Here is an 8515-nt window from a genome sequence, read left to right as displayed (position 1 = left end):
CTAATCTCCTCAGGCAGAAGGAATTATAATCCATGTTCTGCTGGTTTTACTTTTTGTTTTTGCCCCCATTTAAAATATCAGTTAATCTGGCTAAATTGCTACCATATCTTTCTGCTCTGGCTCTGTTTCTGCCCTGTCAAACTTTACTCTAGCTACTTTCATTGTTTTAGAATATCTGAATGATTACTTTGGATGGATACAGTTACACAACCAATGATTATATTCGCCAAAACCAAAATTGCTACTTATTATTATTTTTTTATAGCAAAACAGTAATCATTTATTCATTGACGGAGAGTAAGCAAATACCTGACAAGGATAACTGATCTCGGTCAGTTTGGACTATTTTAACAATTTTGTATGATGAGTATGCATTTTTTATTCTCTGACCTGAATTGATTCAAAACCTCAAAGAATGAGAGAAAAAATGATGGGATTATGTTATTATCCATCTTCAATTCAAACTTTTGCAGTTATGGGATGGTTTTGCTTCAGGAAGCCATCTTGGGAGGTGGAAGAGCTTAGATGGTGTGATGGTCCCGATCACTGGCCAAATGCTGGCGCCTGGGCAGGGGTCGTAAAAGTAGAGACAGAAATAAAAACTAATGGTGTGTCATAGCCAGAAGGGAGGGGGCACACCATGCATTGGCCCCACAACAAAACAGCCGTTTCTCATTACCAAAGGGGAGGGCAGGGGGAATGGTAGAGTATGCACCGTAAATTACACATTCATCGCTCTTCCTGACCATAAATTCTTACCCTGGCTCCACTGGACGGAGCTCTCCCTCACCTCCCACTCTCTCTTTTTTCGCTCTCTTGTTCCTACTCCCATGTTTTCCAAGAGAAATGAATGGTAAATCTTTGGAGTATATGGGTGCCCCTGATTTGCCAAGATCCTTAACACTGAATGATTTCATTGCTTTAGTTTGGCTTTTCAGCCAGACCCCAGGGAGTGCATCACGTCAATAGGGAACACCCTGTCTATGTCCGCTTCACCTAAATGCACAATTCATGATACGCTGTAAAGCAACTAAATCAAATCAGCTCTTTTCTAATGCTGTTTATATTTTGTGTGACGAAATGATCTCAATCCATGGTCCAGTTACTTGTTTGTCAGAGTTCTCATCTGCATCTCATGGTCTTCATCCGTGACTTGGCTCAGGTGTTATCATCTGGCCCTCGAGTGGAACCTTATCTGTGAACTGAAAAGGTCTGCAAAAGGTTGTTCATAAACCTTGAATTCAAATGATTGTTTTCACAGAATTAACATCGCTTCCCATGCAGTTGATAGTTTATCTATACCGGTGCTGTTTTGAAAAACGTATGAGGAAAACTATTTTAAATTACAGTAAGTTCCTTTCAGAAAGACACTAATTCAGAAAGCTTCAATTGTTCAATCATATTTAGTTTATTTTTAGAAAATATGTTCTAAGAAATAGTTATAGTAACTGGGGCTTGGCTCTACAACATATTGCTGTTGAGAATTTGAAATATAACAATTTAATTCTGTGTGGACTACAAATAAAATAGAATAGAAGTCTTGCCAGTGTATATCTCAAGCCTATTTTTTATATCTTACTCAAAGTTCTTTCAAAGGCCTGTCGGACGCATAAACATTACATATTTTATTATTTTTCAGTTCCATTCTAATGCATAGCAACAATGACAGCATTCAGGCAGAAATGTCCATATAATGTTGTGTTTTCAGCCAGGTGAATAATAACTCTGGGGTACATGATGCCCCTGGAGTCTTCAGTTGAGCCAATAGTGAAAACGAGCAGCATCTTGAACTCACTCTTTAAAGACTAGCCTATGCAGATGTCCCACCAGTATTCACACTGATCTATGCTCATTTCTCTAAAATTCCACAAATATCATCTCCCTGTGGCTCAAGATCTGAGAGGTCGATTCTGGAAATCAACAAAGAGAAAATGTCCAAATTGGTTTGAGAGAAGTGTACATCAATACTGACAGCCTGACATGTTTGATCAGCAACAGATATTTATAAAAATAGGACTGCTAATTCAAAATGAGGGTTTTGGACAAGCCAACACTCTTCATTAAAAAGGCAAATCTGGATCTAATAACAGTTCAAAGACACTTGAAATAGAAATCTGAACTTTGGCGTCTGAGTGACTTGGTGACCGGGACCTTGTGTTTAATGTTCAGTGTCAGTCAGAGACATTTAGATGTCTCTGAGACAGATGGTAATTTTGTGGGAAAATCAAGGAAAGTTATTACCCAGGGGCAGCAATGACTATCAAAGATTTTAAGAAGGTTTAATTCCTTTCCTGACATAGGAGAGGAAAGTTAAGAAAATGCTTGCAGGATGACAAATATTTGGATACTTGATATGTACTGCCCCCTTTTGGATCTAGTTTGTAGTTCATGGAAAGAGACAATGTCTTTGATAAAGTTGAGTTAAAGGGGTTTTGTGTTCATGTACAAAGAAAACAAATGCGACAAAGAGACAGCGTGGAAAAATCATTACAGCTTTAACATACTGAAACTTCTGTAAATCCCACAGTGTATTTCACAAAATAGTTCTATATAAAATGTTGTAACATACATAGTATCTGTCCATGCAATAAGTCAAAAGGAAAGATTATACTCATGTCTTTGAAGCTGCTGATGGACGACGAAGACGTTCATCCTTGTGGAGGCTTTCAGTTTGTAAAAACAGATATGCAAGCCTCGAAAAAAAGACAGTCCACTGTCAAACCAGTCTGAGATAATTTGTAAATAAAACAACAGTACACAGTATACTTATTGAAAAGTGTAACTGATGCTAAGAATGAATATAACAACAATGTGCATTAAGTAAATTGATTCATTTAAATATTCTGACATTCAGGTTGATGGAGCTATTACCATAGCTATTATTACAACTATTAATGATTAATTTAACCAATTTAGATATTCTGACATTCAGTTTACTCGAGCTAAGCCTATTGATCGTAACTGGAAATCAGCACTGTTTCGACAGAATAGTTAGAAAGTGTTTTGGGGTATTAATTGGGAAAGGATGTGACTAGCGAGTGGCATGGTACTTTGTATGTGGAGGTAAAGATGTGGGTGACAGGACTAGATAACACTGAATATTGTTAATTTAATTTTATCTACACAATAACATCTTACAGACTACGGTCTTGTGAGCATGCATGGTGTTTGTCTCTCTGTGCTGGCCTTATGACCTGGTGACCTGTCCAGTCTTTTGCCTTGATTCGGGTGCAATAAGCTCCAACCCTCCTGTTACCCTCCTTATAATAACACAGTGTACAGAAAATGCATGGATTGATGACGGTCTTTAAGTGCATTGAATATATAAAATTGCAATAAAAGAAATAACCACAAGAGGGAGCTATGAATACATAGAACACCAATCATTTTTCAAATTAGAACTTAGTGACTAACTTATGTCCAAATATGGGCATTATTATTTGAAATCGATGCCATGTTTGGTAAATTATAAAATCACAATAAAGCCTATATGTCATGTGACATTCCTCATAAGTAATTTAAACACACACACACACACACACACATGCACACACACGACTTTCAATTAGTTCTAGTTCATAAAAAAGGACCATGGAAAAGTTTTGGACAGGGAAAGACAGACAAACATTCAAATGAAAAGAGAGGATAATAATTCATGTTTCAGGATTTTAACAAAGTGATCCATAATTTATGATCACAATCTGTTTGCAGTTTACTGAGAATTTCAAGTACATCAAACAAAAATAGACACAAACAAAAATCTGTCACACAAAAAGTTATATTTACACCCACATGTTTTTCCAGCTCTGCACAGAGACAATTACCTTCAACTGGTGTTGCTGTAGATGTGTGACTTTCATTTTCTGTCCTCAACCTTTCATTATACATTCCTTTAGTAGGTCTTTGAGTTCTACAGTGATGTGCGGACTTTGTTGGATAGGAATTAGCAGTTTGTGAAGAAGGTGAAAATCAAGAAGGATAATGCATAAATGCATTGAATCTATATATTTAGCACTATTAGATTATTTTACAACATTGACAACTGGCTATACTTAAAATATTTTACATCATATCAGTTGAGCTATAAATCCTCTTGTGATATCAAATGGATCACTGGATATTCTGGTTCTATCTATTATGCTTTCTATACATACAGTCATCTTACTCCCATACAATTTTTTATTTTATTTTATTTTTCTTCAACCAAGGCAACAATTGAATCACTCCTGTACAAAGAACTGGAAAGCCCCTTTGCTATTTTACAGTGTCAAAGCTTTCAGACATTTTGAATTACATCAATCCACTCCTCAAACTTTATGCATTCCAAATATGTCATCGCCAAACAACTGTTACAACTGAGCTGCCCAGCTGCCAGCAGTGAAGGGTTGTAGTTACCCTCCAAGATGAAAAAGGCACTCCCAGCTGCATGAATCTTAATCTGACACTGGTTAAAGAAAAGCATGCATGGTCAGCACATTTCCATTTCGTCCCTTACCCTTAAATCACCCCTGCTTCATAAAAACCCCTGCAGATTTGAACACATCCTCTGACTGAAATGTTCTTGCAGACCTTCTTTTATCTCACTAGAGCAGAAAATTAATCAACAGAGACCTCATTTCCTGTCAACAGCTTTGGCCCATTTGACCCATGTTTCATTGTCTTATAGAACTCACTATTAACCTGCTTTCAACTGCTGTATTCTTTCTAAACTATCAGTGAAGACTTACTGAAATGTATGATTAGGTGGGTCACTTCAAAGGAGGTGAATACTTATGCAATCACTTATTTTACAATTTAGAGTTTTAACTAATTGACATAACTTTGGTCTCACTTTGAAAGAATTTTGTAGATGTAAAATCTTGTCAGGAGAGACAAATCATATTGACCACAATTCAGTGTTGAAAAGTGATGAAATGGGAAAACTTCCAAGGGGGTGAATACTTTTTATAGGCACTACATACTGTATATACTATATGCATAGTGGCTTGCAAAAGTATTCATACCCCTTGAACTTTTCCACATTTTGTCACGTTACGGCCACAAACATAAATATATTTTATTGGAATTTTATGTGAAAGACCAACACAAAGTGGCATACAATTGTGAAGTAGAAAGAAAATTATACATGATTTAAATTTTTTTTACAAATAAAAAACTGAAAAGTGTGGTGTGCAAAAGTATTCAGCCCCCCTGAGTCAATACTTTGTGGAACCACCTTTTGCTGCAACTACAGCTGCAAGTCTTTTGGGGTATGTCTCTACCAGCTTTGCACATCTAGAGACTGAAATTTTTGCCCATTCTTCTTTGCAAAACAGCTCAAGCTCAGTCAGATTAGACGGAGAGCGTTTGTGAACGGCAGTTTTCAGATCTTGCCACAGATTCTCGATTGGATTTAGGTCTGGACTTTGACTGGGCCATTCTAACACATGAATATGTTTCATTTTAAACCATTCCATTGTAGCCCTGGCTTTATATTTAGGGTCGTTATCCTGCTGGAAGGTGAATCTCCGCCCCAGTCTCAAGTCTTTTGCAGACTCCAACAGGTTTTCTTCCAAGATTGCCCTGTATTTGGCTCCATCCATCTTCCCATCAACTCTGACCATCTTCCCTGTCCCTGCTGAAGAGAAGCACCCCCACAGCATGATGCTGCCACCACCATGTTTGATAGTGGGGATGGTGTGTTCAGAGTGATGTGCAGTGTTAGTTTTCCACCACACATAGCCTTTTGCATTTAGGCCAAAAAGTTCCATTTTGGTCTCATCTGACCAGAGCACCTTCTTCCACATGTTTGCTGTGTCCCTCACATGGCTTCTGGCAAACTGCAAACGGGACTTCTTGTGGTTTTCTTTTAACAATGGCTTTCTTCTTGCCACTCTTCCATAAAGGCCAGATTTGTGCAGTGCACGACTAACAGTTGTCCTGTGGACAGATTCCCCCACCTGAGCTGTGGATCTCTGCAGTTCATCCAGAGTCACTATGGGCCTCTTGGCTGCATTTCTGATCAGTGCTCTCCTTGTCTGGCCTCTAAGTTTAGGTGGACGACCGTGTCTTGGTAGGTTTTCAGTTGTGCCATACTCTTTCCATTTCTGGATGATGGACTGAACAGTGCTCTGTGAGATGTTCAAAGCTTGGGAAATCTTTTTATAGCCTAACCCTGCTTTAAATTTCTCCACAACTTTATCCCTGACCTGTCTGGTGTGTTCATTGGACTTCATGATGCTGTTTGCTCCCCAATATTCTCTTAACAAACCACTGAGGCCGTCACAGAACAGCTGTATTTGTACTGAGATGAAATTACACACAGGTGGACTCTATTTAGTCATTAGGTCAACATTCGATCATTCAGCAATCATCAGGCAACTTCTGAAGGCAATTGGATGCACTCAGAGAAAAGGGGGCTGAATACTTTTGCACACCACACTTTTCAGTTTTTCATTTGTTAAAAAAAATTAAAATCATGTATAATTTTCTTTCTACTTCACAATTGTATGCCACTTTGTGTTGGTCTTTCACATAAAATTCCAATAAAATATATTTATGTTTGTGGTCGTAACATGACAAAATGTGGAAAAGTTCAAGGGGTATGAATACTTTTGCAAGCCACTGTATGTATACACACATACATATAGTGTGTATATATATATATATATATATATATATACATATATGTATATATAAGATGGCAATGACGGACATGATAAACAAATTGAAGAAATTTTGTAAACTATGTAAAAAAAAATCTGTTGAGACAAATTGTTTCCTCACCAGGAACAAGGAAGAAGTTTTTCTCCACAGAGTAGAAAGCTCCAAACCGCAGTCAGACAATAGATGTTAGTAATATTCTTGTGTCCAAAGGATGTTCGAGTCTGAATTGCTTTATAAGAATGTAGCACATTCCTACGCTGCCCACATTAATAGAATATTTTAGTTCCCAAACCACATCAAACCCTTAAAAGTGTAAAATGTATGTGGAGGGAGTAAATGGCAGCAGAACAGACAAACAGCGTGTACGAACACATTTTGCGGCCAGTGTGTGAAATGCAGCGTGGGTGTGAGAAGTACCGAGACAACAAGCTGACTGTACACATACTGCACATTTATCAGCATGAGGTGATTCTCTTAATAGAATCATTTCTTCGGATAATTACGGTGGTTTACATTTATGTGTATTTGGTCAATTATTATAGCTGAAGTGTCGCATATTTGTTTATCGGACATTAAAAAGTACACTGACTAGAAAGCCTTAAAAAGTTCGATTTGTCTTCAATCACCTTCCTTCAGAGCAGGAAGGAGTTTAACGGAGGTCAGTTCAGAGCTGTGGACACGTCCGACCCTGAACTTTTTAAAAACAAGGCCTTGTTTTCCTGCTGAGAGCGCTCATTACAAGACAGTATAAGAAGCTTCCCACAAGCAAGCACAACTTCTTGACCTCAGATGGGAGTGAATGGAGAGGACGAAAGCCTTGGCCAAGCCACAGAGGCAGACTCCCAAACCTCGCCAACAAGCACCAGCCCCGTATGTGTCTGTTTGGGACACAGATGTATCTTGTTTGTTCTTTCTTCATCTACAGGCCTTCGAATCACAGTGAGCCACTACTGCTGCTGTAGGGCTTCAAGTTTTGTTGTGGTACTTCAACCAAAGAAAGAGAATGAATTTAGCAAAACCAATATACAAGGAAATAAATAAATGTTTATTGTATTCATCTCTGCTCTGGGGCAATACCTGATGGGGAATGGCACTAGATATGTTCATGTTTAAGTCTTATGTTACACTCCATTTTAACATGTTAGTGCAACTCTCACATGTCCCCACAATGTGTTTCTCAAGTTTCAGTTCGAAATACTGCACAGTTCCAGTTCTTCCATTCCTGTAACACTCCTGGTTTTCGCCTTTTGCAAATCGATCTACTTGAGTATTTGTAGCTTTAAATCCAGCAAAGTTGTAGCTGCCCACACCCATTTCAGGAAGAGCCCAACCATTAGCCCAATCCCAATCTCCACACTTGCAATCTTACAGACTTTGAGTTGTATTTCCACTAAGCAAACAAGGGCATAGAGCTGTTCCACCTTCTGTGAGTCAGTGTATCTACAGACTATCCTGACAGATTTTCCAGTAAGTCCGTAGCGGAACTGGTGATGTATTGATGTGATGTACAAATGTGTGTGCCCTGCCCCCAACAAAATGCAAACACACCAAGCATGGTAGGAAGTTTATCTCTGCATGCACTCCATTCTTCTTATTTGACACCAGCTGAACGTGTTACCTCACTGTTGGTCCCTTTTCCATAGGAGTCATGCTGCCAACCTTACAACATTTCTGCACTGCTGTCAACAGGGCCCACTTACATTAAGGAAAAGGCACACACAGGCAATGGTGCTTTGAGCTGTGTGAATTTATGGAAGCCACTTTTTTTTCACATTTCAGCATCAGCATTGATCCAGTAACATCATAGAGTACTTGAGACGCAGTCTGTGCCCCGAAATCACAGCAAACCTTTCTCACACACATGGCTTCA

This window comes from Amphiprion ocellaris, chromosome 9 (genome assembly GCF_022539595.1).
Source record: "Amphiprion ocellaris isolate individual 3 ecotype Okinawa chromosome 9, ASM2253959v1, whole genome shotgun sequence".
Taxonomy (NCBI): Eukaryota; Metazoa; Chordata; class Actinopteri; family Pomacentridae; genus Amphiprion; species Amphiprion ocellaris.
The sequence above is the reverse complement of the archived record's forward strand: the minus strand, read 5'-3'. Positions refer to the sequence as shown.